Source organism: Canis lupus, chromosome 28 (genome assembly GCF_048164855.1).
Source record: "Canis lupus baileyi chromosome 28, mCanLup2.hap1, whole genome shotgun sequence".
Lineage (NCBI taxonomy): Eukaryota > Metazoa > Chordata > Mammalia > Carnivora > Canidae > Canis > Canis lupus.
The window spans coordinates 17,757,175-17,774,522 of NC_132865.1; the positions used below are offsets into that span (position 1 = coordinate 17,757,175).

Sequence of the window (17,348 nt, forward strand, 5' to 3'; positions counted from 1 at the left end):
GACAATGTGCTCTGCATCCCACCACTCACATAATGCTCTCCATAGAAAGCCTGCATGAAATTTTCTAAGCAGGAATCTACATGAATTTCTTGGAAATAACTCAGACTTTTCATTATGCCTCTGGTGTTTATAGGAGGATTATTTTGTTCACATTAAATAATATCATTTATTTAAAATCAGAAAATTGTTTACACAATTTTATCTTATCCATTTACCTTTCTCCCCAAAATGTGTTTTAATATAGATGGTAAATACAGTATGATTACTTTATATAGTCATAACATCAACCGAAATAGGATATAATGACAAGCAATAATCACCATAAAGCCATCTCATTATGATTATTTTAGCATTTGATAGAGGTTTTGCCTAAGGCAAAGCCAGGAGCTTCATTTATTTCAAAGAGATAAAAACAAGGAAATATGCACATTTGGCATTAAATATTATTATGCAATCAAGGTCTATGAAAGGTGGAGAGGAAATTTATATTCACATGTACATTCTTTCTGACCTTTGAGACTTCCTAGTGACCACAGGGACACTGTCATCCTAGCTATTCTGCAAGTGTAACTGCAGCCCAGTCTGAAGAGCCAAGGAGGATTGTACACATCTTTGTAATAACATCAGATTTCCATGTGACAAGACATTTGCTATTATATGTTATTTTTTTAATTGCAAAGCTGATGAGTTTAAGTCAACATATTTCTTGCCTGCTCCTTCTGCTTGTCAGCTGTAGCTGGATTGATAAAATGCAAATGAACAAATCATTAACGAGTACTGGTTATGAATCTCTCAGGCAGTTCAGGACCCTATCAAATCCTGCACCTATTACTTTGTGTGATTGATGTACTATTGTAAGTGATTGTTCCTGATCTTATTAAATCTTATTGATTTTTTCCCAGTTTCTATTTTATGCAGGGCCAGGCTTGGACTATTATGAATGTTGCTGAACACTGTTAATCAAGCTTACACAGCTATTTTGATGGCAAACAATTAGAACTCTGCAGCTCTACCTTGCAATTAGCTTCAGGGATATGGACCTCAGCACCATAATAATGAAAGAGACCTCCTTCAAGCACGGTAATGAGATTTACAATTATGACCCCAAATAACCTCTGAAAAGAACCAATCTGCAAATTTAGATGTGTTTATCAATAATTTCTCCATATTTATGAAAATGAATTTGAGAATTTTTCTCAAAAATATTTCCTAGCAGAATATTCTTCTGTAATATTCTTTGATAAAGTATCACAAACAAAGCTTAAACGGTTTTAATTATATAAAATTGCTGTTTTAAATACCTTGTATGGGATAGCTGACTTAGACCTGCATATGCAGATAAAAAATAATTATTCAAATAATTTCTCAAATAATTGCATGGAATTCATATTTTCCAAATATGACAATAGAACTTGTTAAATGGAATTTAGAATATAAGTATCATTTGTTTTACTTTATTTATTTAACATATTTATTAAGCATCTACTATGTGAAGAGCCCTGCAGTTGAATCTATGCATCATACAAAGGTAATTGAACATGATCTCCTTCTAGACTGCTCTCATATAATATTACACATGTTTAAATTAATATGACAAAAGTATCCACATCAGTGTAATTGCATTTGAATATTTTGGAGAAAATCTCATGGATACATTCTGTTCTAAGCCTTTACATCCCTTAGATACAAATTCTTTTTTACTCCTCATTCCTAGCAAGACACATCATTTCCTTCTTTATTTAGAATGTAGTATCTGGTGAGATTTTTCTTCTTCACATCTTTTCCCTCTTGTCACTTAGGAAGATATGCTATTTCTTCAGCAATGATTTTACTCTCACTCCCTCTCTACTTCTTATTTGCCATTAGTTTTATGTTTCTAGTTTATACTCATTCTCTTTCCACTGTTCCTTTTTTCTTTGAAACACATGGGTTCCCCCTCCCTAGAGAAAACAACTAATTAACAAACTATCCCAACTTATATTTGATGCTGATGTTACATAACTCTACATTTTCTTTCACCTTTCTTTCAAAATTCTGCATCTAGTGTTTGATGACTGTGGTCTCCACTGTAAGGCATATGGCATTTTGAAGAACAGCTCTGTTGGCAAAGGCTAAAAATAAACCATTAAACTTCCAGAGTGTTTAATAGCAAGAAACATGTTAAGATAGACCTCTCCCATCCTGAAGCTTCACTATATGTCAGACATGGGGTGAGGTTGATACAAGGTCAGAGCTGTGATAAGAGTCAGGGATATTAGTTGTCTACAATTACTAACCCGTGCCCCATTATAGGCTGGCCTGCATGTCTCCTGGCTAAACAAACAGCCATTCTGATTTCACTTTATTTTTCTTAGGTACCTTGCCATTAGAAGTAGAAAGAGCAAGATAGTAGTTTTAAGGTCAGAAAATAGCAAATTTGGAGTCCTGTTTAAAATCACATATGAGTTACGTAACATTAGAAAAATTACCTCAAATCTTCTGAGCCTCAGTTTCCTCATTTGATATTTAGAGCCATTGTCAAGGATTAGAAATTATGTATTATAATAATGTCCTGCTCTGCACATGATCATAAATTGCCTCCCTTCCTTATGCCATCTTCCCAGAGAATACGTCTCTACTAGCCCAACTTTAAGAGAAGTAGGCTTCATAACCACTACTCATCTACCCATTGTCCATGCTAATTAGATCGGGAAAGACATGTGACCCCAGCCTGAGCCAAAGAGAAATTCTCTGTTTTTTGCTTCTGTCTCTTTCTGTCTCTCTCAGTCATTCTCACTCTCTCTCTCACTCTCTCAATCTCTATCTTTCCCATTTTAACTAACACAAGAAGTTTATCATCAGTTAAGAGTGACATTCTATACTATAAAATTAAAGTCATAGTCTTCATCAATGCAAGACAAAGCTAAATGCAAGTTGAAATTATAGGGAACCATCTGCACAGCCTGCAGGTGCACAGCAGAAAATGGTGCAGATGTGTTTACAAAAATAGGGTAAGATACCCACGAGTGCAAAGTGATGAAGAGGCAAAGATAAAGCAGGGTGGGGAAGAGAAAGAGAGAGAGAGACTGATGTAGCACACTAGCTCATCCAGACAAGCCCTGTCCTGGTTCTTGATGTTCTCCAACTACTATAAAATCTGCCTGTGTTTTAGGGGGATCAAACTTTATCATCTTAACTCTCCTTACATTTTTGTTGTTGTTGTTGTTTGTTTTATTGAGCTAATCTTAGTCAATCTATGTTCGATATATTGCAAGTGCTGCTATTTATTTGTTCGAGTTGGAGAAGGGGGTGTTCATGATGCCCTAGTCCAGGCTTAGAGAGCAATAGTGAAGAAACCAGATAAAAACACTGCCTTTTGAATCTTCACTTGAATTTCCTCTTTTTATTTTTTTATTTAAGATTTTATTTATTTATTCATGATAGTCACAGAGAGAGAGAGAGAGAGAGAAGCGGAGCGAGAAGCAGGCTCCATGCACCGGGAGCCCGACGTGGGATTCGATCCCGGGTCTCCAGTATGGGACCCTGGGCCAAAGGCAGGCACCAAACCGCTGTGCCACCCAGGGATCCCTCTTTTATAAGTCTTCTTCTCGCAAAACCTTGGAGTAATTTGCATCACTTACTATTTTAAATTCCTTATCCAGTTCACCAAAGAATCTTGGTAATTCTAACTTACAGGTATTACCTATTCTTTCCACTGACTCTGCCCTGGACCAGTGCCTGGTGAGAGCATACACCTACTGCCCAGGCCTCCTTTTTTTTTTTTTTTTTAAGATTTTAATTATTTATTTATGAGAGACATAGAGAGAGAGAGACAGACAGAGACAGAGACAGAGACAGAGACAGAGACAGAGACAGAGAAGCAGGCTCCACACAGGGAGCCCGATGTGGAATCTGATCCCGGGACTCCAGGATCACGCCCTGGGCTGAAGGCAGGCACTAAACCTCTGAGCCGCCCAGGGATTCCCCAGGCCTCCTTATCTCCTCCGTCACACACCTTTCCAGACTGTCCCACAAAGTTACAGACAAATCATAGTACCAAACTTGGACTGTGTTATTTCCCTGTTTTTAAAAAACTGATGACTAAGTGTTCTTACCATAGTAAAGTTTAAAAGAAATTGATGACATTTTACTTAGCCATAAATCCAAACTCCTTTAGCCATATATTAAAAGCTCACTAACATCAACCAATTTTTCCTGCTAGATTTTCTACCAACTTCTAAATCAATTTTTCTACATTATTAATACTATATATAATTTTATACTTGCGTCTCTTGCTTGTGCTTATATTCTATTACTTTTTTAGAGTGAAGTACTTTTCTGAACGTTTACTTCTGGAAATGTTTAGACTCTACAATAATACTTTCTGGGTTTAAATCTTGGCCTTCTCCTTTTTTCTGTTGTGTAACATTAAGGGAGGCATTTAGCCAACCTACGCCCTGATTGTTTTATCTACTTAAAATAGTACTATCTCATAAAATTTTTCACTTGATTTTTTTTAGGATTGTGGTAGACAGCCTCTAATGGGCTGCAGAGATCCTTGGCTTTCTGGTTTTCACACACTTTGTAATGCCATGCCTTTGATTATGGGACAAACTTCTTTTTATTTTTTTTAATAAAATAAAAATTTTATGTATTTATTTATTTGAGAGAGACAGAGACAGAGAGAGCAAGCATGATCAGGGAGGAGGGCTGGTGGGGAGGCAGAAGCAGATTTCCTGTTGAGCAGGGAGGTAGACACAGGACTCAATCTCAGGACCCTGAGATCATGACCTGAGCTGAAGGCAGATGCTTAGCCAGCTGAGCCACCCAGGGGCCACCCTCGGACCAAACTTCTTGACTTGATTCTAATGTATAAAATGTGGCTAAAGTGGTGGATGTCACATGTGGCTTCCATCTTGGGTGCTCTCTCTTGTTCTTCAGAATGTTCACCTTGGAGAAAGACAGCTGTCATGTTGTGAGGTAGCCCTATAGAGATGCCCACTTGAGTGAACTTATAAGATCTGCTAAGGCCTGCTAACAACCAAGTGAGTTTGGAAGTATGTACTTTAGTCCCCATTGATCCTTAAAATTACTGCTATATTGACTGAATGACAGCTTAACTGCAACCTGAGGAAACATCTGGACCCAGAGGCCCCAGTTAAGCAGCACCTGGATTCCTGCCCACAGAAATTGTGAGATAATAAATGTTTGTAGTTTTAAGCTGTTAACTTGGAGCATACTTTAATATCCAGTATAGATAACTAAAAGAAGAATTAAATAAGATAATGGTAATTCATGTAAAGAGCTTAAATGCCAAAAAAAAAAAATATATATATATATATTAACCACTAATTGTATTGCTAATACTATGGGCTACATTCACATTTCTCTCTTCTGAATTTTTTGGGATCGATACATTACTATGTATAGCAATCTTACGTTATAATTTTGGACTCTTAGATTATTAAATAAATTATATATATATATAGATAGATAGATATAGATATATAGATATGTGTGTGTGTGTGTGTGTGTCTGTGTGTGTTACTATAATATATATATACACCAACTCTGGAATATCAAAATTGTGTTTCCATCCCTAATACTTCCAAGCATTGCTGTCACCAAATTTCATCAGCCAACTATCTGCTATGGCCTGTCAAACAGAATCCACGTGCATGATCTGGATTTTGGTATGTACTTGAGAATTTCCTGGGCCAATTCCTAGGGGGTGAAGCTTATGGAATTGACAGTGTAGTTTCTCGTGGAGAGGGACTTTGGGGGGGCCTTCATGACTACCAGGTGGTTCTGCAGAAGTCACCAGTGTACATCATCAGGGGACTTGCACTGAGTTCTAGGTTGCACAAAATTTGCCATGGAATTTAGGAATTTAAAGAAACTATATATATATATATATATATATATATATATATATATATACACACACACTATATATATATGCATTTTACATATACAGATATGTATATGAATTTAAAGGAATTTAAAGAAACTATATATATATATACATACAATATATATACATTTTACATATACAGATATGGAAATATATTTGCATATGCATGTTCACATATCTGTATCCATATCTATATAGGCATTATATATATTTATATATATATAATATAGATAACTATATTTATCACACATCTATATGGATATATTTATATCTTTGAGGTCGAGACTCATTTGGCTTTATCTTTTTTCAAGTGCTGTGTTAAGCCTATACAAAATGTGAATTTATTGCATGATGAATAAATTGATGCCAGATAGAATGACACACTTTGATCCATTAGGCTTGCTTTAAGAAAACTGTGCAAGCTGCAGAACTGGTATTTCTGGAATCCATTTAGGGGTTACTGTGAATTGGGTCAAAGGGAATTAAACAGATGGAATTATCTGGTTTCATTTGAGTGAGCTGAGAAAACAGAGATAGCATAGCCTTGACCATAGTCAGCAGCATATAACTTTTCATTTAATATTGGACCAAATATAAGTAATCAAGACCAATTTATATTATCAAAATTAATTTGAAATACTAATAAATACTAAGCCTACATACCACTAATTTTGAAACCTTGTGATGTGGAGGAAGAAATTTGAATTGCATTGTGTGTGCTTTAAGTGTTGTCAAACAACTAGTTTATTTGTTTATGTGCCCTTTTTCATCACATCCATTAGTTTAAATATTACATGGTTGCACAAATTAAACTGATACAGACATTCAGTTAGAAACCTGGAGGCAAATTTCTGACCTAAAAAGCACACAGATTTGGTAGACTGACAGATCTGGGCTCAAATCCAGATTCAGTCACTTGCTAAATTTGTGCCTTTGAGCAAATTATAGAACGTTTCTTAATTTCAGTTTCTTGTTGTCTAAAATGGGGTAATAATATTTGCCTCATAGAATTATTTCAGGGATTAAATCGAGTTATATAGTATCTGGTACATGGGAATCACTAATCTTGCTCATGCTATTTTTATATGTTTATATTAATGGTACACATTTAAAAAAACTAAAACAGGAGAAACACAGAAATGTACTAGTTAGCAAATATCACAAAAACATCCAAGTTCAAAAATGATCCCTGATGTCCAACTAATTTTCATTGACTATTTCATGGTGGCAGACCTTGAGTGGCCATGTTATAGTGCCATGAACAATAGCAGCCAAGCTACTAAAAAGGACTTTCTTTGCCCATCATACTTCTATGTCTCAGAACTGTCGAATTATCCAAAGGAATTTTACAAGAGAAATTATTTTAATCATTCCTGAGGATATAAGTCACTTACATTTTCCTCTTTGCTATTAAGTTTTCCTAGGTCCAAGTATATGAATATTAATTGTCATCTATTTTTATTTCCTTGTTTTTAAATTGTTTCTCAAAATAATTTGGATACTTACTGAAGAACATATGTTAAATGATACTAAAAACATTAGATTGAACAATATTATTTTAAAGATTTTATTTATTCATGAGAGACACAGAAAGAGAGGCAGAGACATAGACAGATGGAGAAGCAGTCTCCTTGCAAGGAGCCCGATTTGGGACTCGATCCCAAAATTCCAGGATCATGACCAGAGCTAAAGGCAGATGCTTAACCACTGAGCCACCCAGGCGTCCCTAGGTTGAACAATATTAAAATAACAACTTGAAATAAAAACAATTTCTGTATAAGTTTATACTAGTATTTTGAAATGGGGATTTAAGAAAAAATCTAAATAATTGATTCTAAATAAACCGTTTTTTTTCTGCCACTTTTATAATCACTCCCTTGCAATTGGCCTTAATATTCCTACATTTCTCTCCCTCCTAGTGATTTTCTGATGAGGCCATGACACTAGATAAAAATTAAGCCCAAATATTCACTTACTTTGCACCTCACATAGGGTTGCTGACTAGGTAGGGAGAAAAATCTTCAAATGCTGAGTAACTCTACTCTATGACCATAAATAAACTGACCACCTACCTAACCTATTTGTCCTCTACTACATAAATATAACTATTTTATACCAACTTTTCTTTTCTTTCCCCAAAGATTTATTTATTTATTTTAGAGAGAGGGAGAGAGAGAGAGAGGCAGAGACAGAGTGCTGGTGGGGGGTAGGCAGAGGAAGAGGGAGAAAGAATCCTCAAGCAGACTCCATGCTGAGCACAGAGCCCGATGAGAAGCTCGATATGGTGACCTGAACCGAAACCAGGATTTGAACCCTTAACAGATTTTAAAGGTGCCACCCAGGTGCCCCTTTACTAACCTTCCTATTCAAACTTTCAATATACTCCCCCACCTTCCAGTGGCTCACCTATAATCCATAACTGCCACCACCAAACGTATAACCCAGAGACAGAGAGAGCACACAAACTGATATTCTAGGTTTAATAATACCTTCATTTTCTTCCCACAAAATCTTTCTAACACCTTCCCTTCAGTTATAATGAAAAATGTGCCCACTCAGATCCAAAGTCAAATCCTTTCCTACAGGTCTAGATTTCAGTTCCTTCTCACATTCTCAAGGATGTTACTCATATAATCATAACTTATCTCTTGAATTATTAATTTTCTTTTTTACTACTTTGTGTCCTTAATACATAGACATACTCTTGGACCTTCCACCCTGAAGATTCCACTGTTAATCTCCTATCTTATTTGTTGACTTTCATTCATTCACAGAAATTACTTCAAAAGAGTCGTTCCATATTCACTCTCTCCAAACACCATGCCATTTTCTTTCTTTGACTCGTGCATAAAGCATCAGTGCCCACTCTTTCAGTGAAATTGGTCTCATCAGAGTTGTACAATGAACTTGTGTGCTGCAAAACCTAATAGTTACTTTTTCATTCTCGGCTTCCTCCCGTTTTTAATAATTTCCGAGATAATTGATCAATCTTTTTTTCTTGAAGCATTCTCTTGGATTTTATGGCAATCAGCTATCCCTGTTCTTTCATACTCATATTGTTATTTTCAATCTCTTCTGCTGACTGTCCTCCTTTGCTCACACTGTAGGTCTTGTTGGCTCCAGGATTTCATGTAGCTCTTTTATTTTTCTCTAAATTAACTGTCTGCCTAAATAAGACTAATCCATACTAGACATTTTCATAAGTGCTCTACAAAAGTATGAAAGAGACAATAAGGATGTAATCATAAAACATATTTTTTCCAATTATTGCCTTCAACTATGAACATTGAAGATCTCATAATAGTATCTATGGCAGTGGACATATCTTTCCAGTTACTTTCAGCCATCATAGTATTCAGCCAAATTAAGTTTATAATTTAATCTCATATCCAATTCCATAATTGTTTTGTACCTGCTCCTGAAACTCCTAAGGTGAAGGATATATCTAATGGCACTCCGGTGGCTCTCAGGAAACATGGAATACACCTAGCACCTATTATTTCAACTTTGGAGCTTTAGTCATCTATCTGGACACCAGGAAAGGAAAGCCCAGGGCATCCTGCTGCACTTTATATTCAATTGCCTACCGGATATTTCCCCTTGGCTGTACAATGGGTGTCTCGAAATTATTATGGTCAAAATAGAACTCTAATTTCCCAAGCCCTCCCACAAACCTATTTCTCTGTCAGTCTTTCATATCTCATTACATGTCACTATAATCTATCAGATTGGTCGTGACCAAAACATAGTTATCTTTGATTTTTCTTTACCCTTTCCCTGCTCCTCCCCCAATCCAACAGCAAATCAATGTTTTTCAATTTAGAGTTTGGTAGTTAAAAAGTCAAGTTTAGATACAGTCTTTTTAAGAGCTATAGAAAATCATAGAAGCCAATATTTTGATGAGTTGGCCATTGTAACTATATAATAAGTCTATTTCCCCTAGTTATAGTGACAGAAGGTTGATCTGAAACTAGGACCCTGATCTCCTATTTCTTAATCACTCATTTATTTCCTGACCCTTGATTTTAAAGATTCAAATTTTTGCATAAAGTAACTACTGTTGGGTTTTTTTTGTCTTCAATTTGTTTAATTACACTGAAAGAATCCTCTATCAATACTCTAAAAAATGATACAATTGTCTCCAGCTAAGTTACAAATTATTGAAATAAACTTCAAAGCCTTGTTCACTAGGTATGAAAAAATACATAGATGCAAATAATAAAAACAAAACAAAAGTGTTTATATACTTAAAAACTATCTCAGTCAGGTTTAAAGCTGTGTTTCCCTTTTTTCTCCTATTATTCCTCTTATCAAATGTCACCTGGACATTTCGATTCTACCTGAAAAGTATCATTAATTTTTGTCTTTTTATTTCTATTAACATAGTTACAGTCCTAATTATCTTTTGCTTGAGGTTTTCCTGTAATGCCCTAAAACTAACAAAGTTGTAGAAGGTGATGTTTCTTCAGTGCTTAAGATTGACTTTGCCATGTACATCCACCATAGCTTCCTTGGAGGTCTGGAAAATTGGTGTATTAATTTGTTCAATCAATTAGCACATCTTTATTGAACTCCTATCCCTGAAATAGGCACTACCTGTGTGGAGATCAAGTTAGTATCTAGCCAAGGGGCAGATCTTAATATAGCTCGATAAGTGTTAGAAATGTAACACGTAGAAATATGGCTTCATTACTGTAAGAGCCAGAATAAAAACAAATTCTTCCCGAAGGTATTGAAGAAATTTCACTGAGACGGTGACATTTTAGGTGGATCCCAAAAAACGACTGGACACTAGACGCTTATCGAATTATAAAATGTTTGAAAGCTGCTCTGGAACTAAGGGTTTCAAGATAAAGAGTTTAAAAAATTGCTAACAGTCTAAAAAATTGTGAGAAGTTTAGAAAATTGGGAATGTAGGTTAATTGGGGAATAGAAGGTGATGCAGCTCCAACATCTAACATCGCATATATAGCCAGAAGGTTCTTTATTTTCTGGCTGACTAAACTGGTGCCTTCATCTTTCTACATAGCTCCGTGTGCATCCATCCAAAATCTAGCTTCTTGGTCAAAGGAGGTTGAAGAATGCCTGAGGAGAAGTATTGGAGGTCTGGAAAAGAAGGAGAAACAGATTAGGGAGGCTAGCTTATATTTCCTTTTCTGAGATAATTTAGGTTTCATTCTTTAGGCAATAGGAAAGCAACAAAGGTTTTAAATGGTCACGTTTATGAAGGATGAGGAGGTTTACTAGTGAAAAAGCTGAGGTTAACTAAGAGACAGATGTAGTGAGATTTTGAAGCTCATGGCATTGTGAAGCTCTAGCCTAAGGCAATGGGAAAGGAAGGATTGAAAAAAACAAAATTCAAGAGTCACTCTTCAGGCCACAGAAGATGTAGAATCTACAACTTTGTCTACTGAATGAGGAAGCAGAATCTAAGATCAAAACAGGTTTTATAGATGATAAGCCCTTGGGTTGATAGAAAAAAGAAATTTAGAGAATAAGAACACAGGAAGTGAAAGAAAATGATTTACTTTGAAGACTGCGGGAAGGAGATGGATAATAGGATACATTTTTAGACAAGTATTTGTAGATTAACGTGGGATAAATTAGATGTTTTTTAATAGGTAGGATTAAAAAACCATCAGGAAACCTATTTTTCATTAAAAATAATATTTAAACATTATCAGAACCATTAATAGTATATACAAAATATTAGGACAGTACTAAACATGAAATTAAGTTTAAGCCAAGTTTAAATAAAATTGTCAATCAACTTAGCTTTATTATTGTTCTAAACTTTTTGAAAATTGTATCACTAGTTTGAATGAATTCTGTAAATTCATTCTTGTGACTCCTACTTGCATTCTGAATTCATGCTTCTTGGACTCCCTTCCCTCCCCCACCCCATACACACAAAGTCCTTGGAATATGCACACCAAGTAACTACTGAATTTTAGTGAATCTTCACTGATCAGTATGAATTTGTAACTGCCTTCTGTTAAGATGGTAAAATTTAGTTATTTGGACTAAGTAACTTCAAGCTCAAAATAACCTTGGGGCTTGAAGCTATTTCTAAGTAATATCTTAAGTGACCCTAACAGCTATGTTTAGTTCATTCTGACTCAAGTTTGCTTGAGATTGACATATAGCAAAAATAGATATTTCTGTCTTTTTTTTTCTCTCCAATGTCAAGTTAGGGTGGAAAAAAGCTATTAGAATCACAGGCATCTTGCTTTTTAAAAAAGTGCTCTCACAATAATTCTTTATACAAACTATTACTTGATGATTATCTACTATTCTAAAAATGACTGGAAAGTCCATGGCCCACAGAAGTTACAAAACATCAAGGCAATTTCACCCTTTCAAAAGCTTTCTAACACAACTTTATGAAATTTATCATTCTCTATTTGGGGAAAATATACAATGGGACAAGCTGAAGTCCCAAAAATAAGAAATAAATCTTTTATGGTAACATTAACAGGCCACTTCCAAAAATCACCAAAATTACTCTTAGATGTGGGCACTCCTGAATTTCTGTTAGCTATTATTTTGCACCATGGAATGAGGGGGTTACATAGACAATGCCTGAAAATCTCAACTGCAGGCACAATGTTGCTTCTGAGCCAGGATCTGCTGATAAATTGTGGCTACTTGTTAAAATTAGTCCCAATCTAGCTCTGAATTTCCTTTCCTCCAGGTGCTCAACAGCATAATCATCTATTCTGCAAAGAATGCCATGTTAACAGTTTTAAATATATGTGTGTGTGTGTATATATAAAATTTATATATTTATTAAAATGTATATGTATAATTTATATATTTATTAAATATATATATATATACATCTTAACATCACAATAAAAAAAGAGAATCCAAGTAGAACAAAGAGACACGATAGCTATTCTTGAGACACTTATTATCTAGTTGTAAAGAGAGGGTAAAAAAACCAATATAGAATAGCTTAGAAGTTGTGGTTATAAATAAAAAGTGATCAAATTGGACTCCTCTCCCCCCCAACATATACACAAAGTCCTTAGGTAGGACAGAGTAATCAGTCTATTTAATTAATAAATATTTAAAAATTAAGAAAAAATGTCAAAGTTGATATTTTTTAGAGTACCATGCAATATTTTAACCAGCTTAAAACTTTTTCATTCTTTTTTTGCAGCCAATGTAGAAAATATTAGAAAATAGAAAAAAATAAACAAAAGTCATTTACAATCCTACTAACTAGAGATAATAAGCATATATCTTGTGTTTCTTTGCAGCTCTTGCCCCTATAATTATCTATTTTACAAATTTACTTCTCTTCATCTCTGAGTGGGTACTGTGGTGTGCCACCCAGATGCCCCTCCAACCCTGAGGCATTCATGTCTCCACCGCTAGGAATATTGAAATTGTGGATCCTGAGCTGATGAGTCTTTGAGAGTCACCTGAAGAGATCCTTGTGAGCCCAACTCCCTTGTCCCAACTACCTGGTAGTTCAACTCCTTTCTACTCAGTCCTGCTTCATTTCCTTGAAAGTGTTGATCCCAAGCCCAAGGACAGTCCTTATAAAACTTCCTGCAAGCAGATATCTCTCTTAGAGTTTGTTTCCCAGGAAACCTCACTCAAAATCCTCTGCAAAAGATTTTTGAATCCGTTTATCCCCACTTGAAAATATGCATTATCAATTCAGCATTACCAATTGAAACCTACGTGTAAAATATTTTCAGGGACTCCATGGCCTTTTATTCTATGAGCATCATTTACTTAACAATTCCCTATTATTAAACATTTAAGACAAGGAATTCAGGAGATACAGGAGAGCTACAAGAAAGGAAGCATTGGACATAAGGAACTGGGAGGTAACATGAGCAAGTGTAGGAAAGAAATGTATACTTACCTTAACAAGAGCAGAGAGTCTCAAGAACAAAAATAATAAGAAATGCAATTGACAATGGAACTCTGAAAGCAAAGATAGAGGTGCCTGGGTGGCACAGTGGTTGGGCATCTGCCTTTGGCTCAGGTCAGGATCCCTGGGTCCTGGAATTGAGCCCCTCATCGGGCTCCCCATGGGAGCCTACTTCTCCTTCTGTCTGTGTCTCTGCCTCTCTGTGACTTTCATGAATAAATAAATAAATAAATAAATAAATAAATAAATAAAATCTTTTTTTTTTAAATGAAAGTAAAGGTAAAAAGGTAGAATTAAAATAATGAAAGGTAAGCAGATTACTTGATTAAGAAAATTGGGAAGGAGAGTTATTTTAGAGTATACATGGGAATTAAGTACAGTGGAGAGCACCTGGATGCAAGGAAGTGAGTAGGTTTCTAGCACTCCTCTTCATGTGGAGGGGAGACCCCAATGCCTGGGATTAAGTGTTGGCTATTCAATTGGAAAGGGAGCCTCAAGAAACATAATAGGCTCCTCCCCCAAATGTCAAGGTTTAATAATGGGTTAGATCTAGTGAGGAAAAAGGAAAGGGAAAATGATGATAAGACGTTTAGCCTGGGGGACAGGAAGAAGATGAAGCTTTTAATGGTGGCAGCAAAATTCAGAAAGGGTGATTCTTGGTAGGGGAAGATGAGATGATTAACTTACCATTTGTTAGGTTAAATTCTTGGTGTTAGGATTTGCAACGAAAGACGATGTGTGGGGACAGGTTCAATATATTTTTTTCCTTCTCTGTGCAAGATATGTCAAAAATTAAGAAAGTTTTTAATTGTAGCAAGAGAGAAAACAAAGCCATGTCACAGGAACTAGTACATTTAGGTATATGCAACACTGGGGTCATCTCAAAGAAGCAATTAGCATATTAACAGGAAGAAGCCTTTCCTACCTACAAATTGTGTGTATATGTGTGTGTGTGTGTATGTGTGTGTATACACATATATTCTTTAAGAATGTTATAATTGTACATTTCTTTTATAGCCTTGAAAACTAAGTTCTTAGTATAAAATTTCTTGGGACAATAAGTACATCTCATATTTGTAGAAAAATAAGTATATTATTTAAATCAATACTAAATTTCATTTCTCATCATAACAAAAGCATAACTGGAATAGTTTATAACTGGAATAGTTTCGCCACGTTTGGACGTAATTCATAACATATACCTGATGTTAAATATGAGATGATAAGGATGATTTGATGAGTGAAAAACGTTAAAGTGGTTTTGAAAGATTAGTTTGGAATGTTAAATTCTTGCTACAGTCTATTTAAGAATTATTCATTTTGACAAAAAAACCATTTTGACAAAAAAGCACAAGTGTTAACTGGTAGTTTATTAATACAATCCACTTATCACTGATTCTCACCCCAGCTTGCCCACATAGTCTGTTCATTCCTTACCTTCATACCCAACATCTTAAAGTTATTTCAAGGAACCCTTAGGGGAACTTCCATGCTCTTGTATGCACTTAGTTCTGGCCTTCCAGACTGATGTTAGTGGCCTAAGAAGCCATTTAAGAGTCCCTGTGTTCTTTCCTTGCTTCCAAAACCCATTCAGATAAGGGTACCATTTAAGTGCCAAGGGTGCAATCTTTCAGTGTTTCAAAAGTCACAGGTCAAATGTCAAAGTTGTACCAGTTTTTCTGCAGCCTCAGTGAGCCTAAGGAAATAGAAGAAACCATTTCATAGGCTTCCTTACATTTTGTCACTTTGCTTCTTAAAGCCTCTCCTTCCCCCCACACAATCATACCCCATAAATAAATTTCTTTGTATTTTTTTTTTCATTTAGAACTCTTTTCCATCAAGCCCTGAGAGAAGTTCATGCTATCTGAGACAATTACTATGTTATCAAGCCCATGATTTCCTTCCTCTTGTATGGAGCTCTTAACTCTTTGCTCCCCAATGTCCTTAATAAAAAGCAATGTTGGTGAAGAAGACATCCCTCCTCATATCCCCTCTCAGCAACAATTTGGCATCCGTTCATGGACAAAGTGCCTTTATGGGAGCTTTTTTTTCCCATCAAGTAATTTGCTTACCCTTCATTATTCTATGTCCAACCATTTTATTCTTACATTTAATAGAGGTTACAAAAGGGTTATATGATGCCCAGGAAATTCAGGGGCCCATGAACTAGCTGCATACATTTTCTTAGAATATGATATTTATGATAATTTTTCTCAGTCTGCATACACATGAAGCTAATCCTCAGAATAATCGAGAAAGCCCATATAGCAATAATTTGTGCTATGCACAGAAAGCCTAGATGGTAAAGGCACACAGAGCACAAGGGAGGAGAGAAGAATGCTTCTCTTCTTTATGTCAGCTAAGTGAATGTCTTAACCTGACTGTAAGAACCAGGCTAGCCTTCAGAGTTAATCTAAGTTAGGACAACTTTGAGACAAGTGGCCCTTTCTCTTCACTCCCTCTTATACATTTTTGCTCGTACTTGTGTATATGTTATTTGCCAAAAGTTCCCTTTTGGGGTAATAACCAGGACACTATAATTTCAGGAACAAAGGACAAGATACAAAGTGACTGAGGCTTATCTTCCAGAGCCCACAATTTGGACTACAAAGCTGGTTCTATCTCTTTGACAAGTTGGGCAAGGAATCTTGGCTGAGAGATGCTCTTTATACACATTTGTATTTGGGCTTCTTTGGTGCCACGGTTTAAAAAAGCAAAGGCATCCTGACTTTGCTTATTCTTTCCATTTTAATATAGAATGAATGATCCCTGAGACTTCTTAGAAAATATAGTGTAGCTGAATCAGAACTTCCTTTAGAAATATTTAGAATTCTCACTCAAGGTATCATGTCTAAAACAATTATTTAATAATGCTATTTCTACTATTTTATAGCTGCTGTGTTATTACATTTATGGCCATTATTATCACACTAATATGTGTTGATTTTTATTTATTTTTATTTTTTATTGAACTATAGTTGACACACAAGCTTGTCTTCATCCATCCTCCATGCTAGAAGACATTAAAGAACACTGCTGGTTAAGTGACCTGCAACCCCTTATTGGAATCTCTGGGACAGAGGACTTGCTGCCTCTTGAGGAAATAAACCTATAGAGAAAAAAAGACATGTTTTATGAGTAAGGGTCTCACTATTTTGTGAAAGAACTAAAAAAGAAAGTGGATATTTGTATCACATGGAAAAAAAAGAAAGTGTACTAAATTCCTAACAATCACCTTCTTGTCAAAAGATGTAAGAAAAATTAAAATGTAAACATCTGTACTTTCAAAATTAAAGCAACTCAAACTTGAACAAGGATACATTTTTTACTTAAACCATAGGGGTAATTTTATTTATTTATTTATTTATTTATTTATTTATTTAGATTTATTTATTTGAGAGAGAGAGAGCATGGGATGGGGAGGGGTAAGGGGAGAGGGAACAGAGCACAGAGCCCAAAAGGGAGTGAAAATATTCAATAAATTCACAATTTCAGGAGATATTTCTACTCTGAAAAGCAGTAATAAATTACAGAGTCTAAATGTTACTTTGTATATTATGGGTT

General features: G+C 35.3%; 1 long non-coding RNA gene across 4 annotated transcripts in view; it reads left to right on the forward strand.

Annotated features, from left to right (window-relative positions):
* LOC140620242 (uncharacterized) overlaps positions 1 to 17,079 on the forward strand; it is a 28,011-nt gene extending 10,932 nt beyond the window's left edge. For 2 of the 4 annotated variants that reach the window (XR_012020031.1, XR_012020030.1), the window contains 4 exons: positions 903 to 1,080; positions 4,921 to 5,024; positions 5,593 to 5,672; positions 16,763 to 17,079. This is a non-coding gene — a long non-coding RNA (uncharacterized lncRNA). The remainder of the gene's footprint in view (positions 1 to 902; positions 1,081 to 4,920; positions 5,025 to 5,592; positions 5,673 to 16,762) is intronic. The other 2 variants (XR_012020033.1, XR_012020032.1) reach the window with 2 other exon arrangements.
* Positions 17,080 to 17,348: the final 269 nt, after the last annotated feature.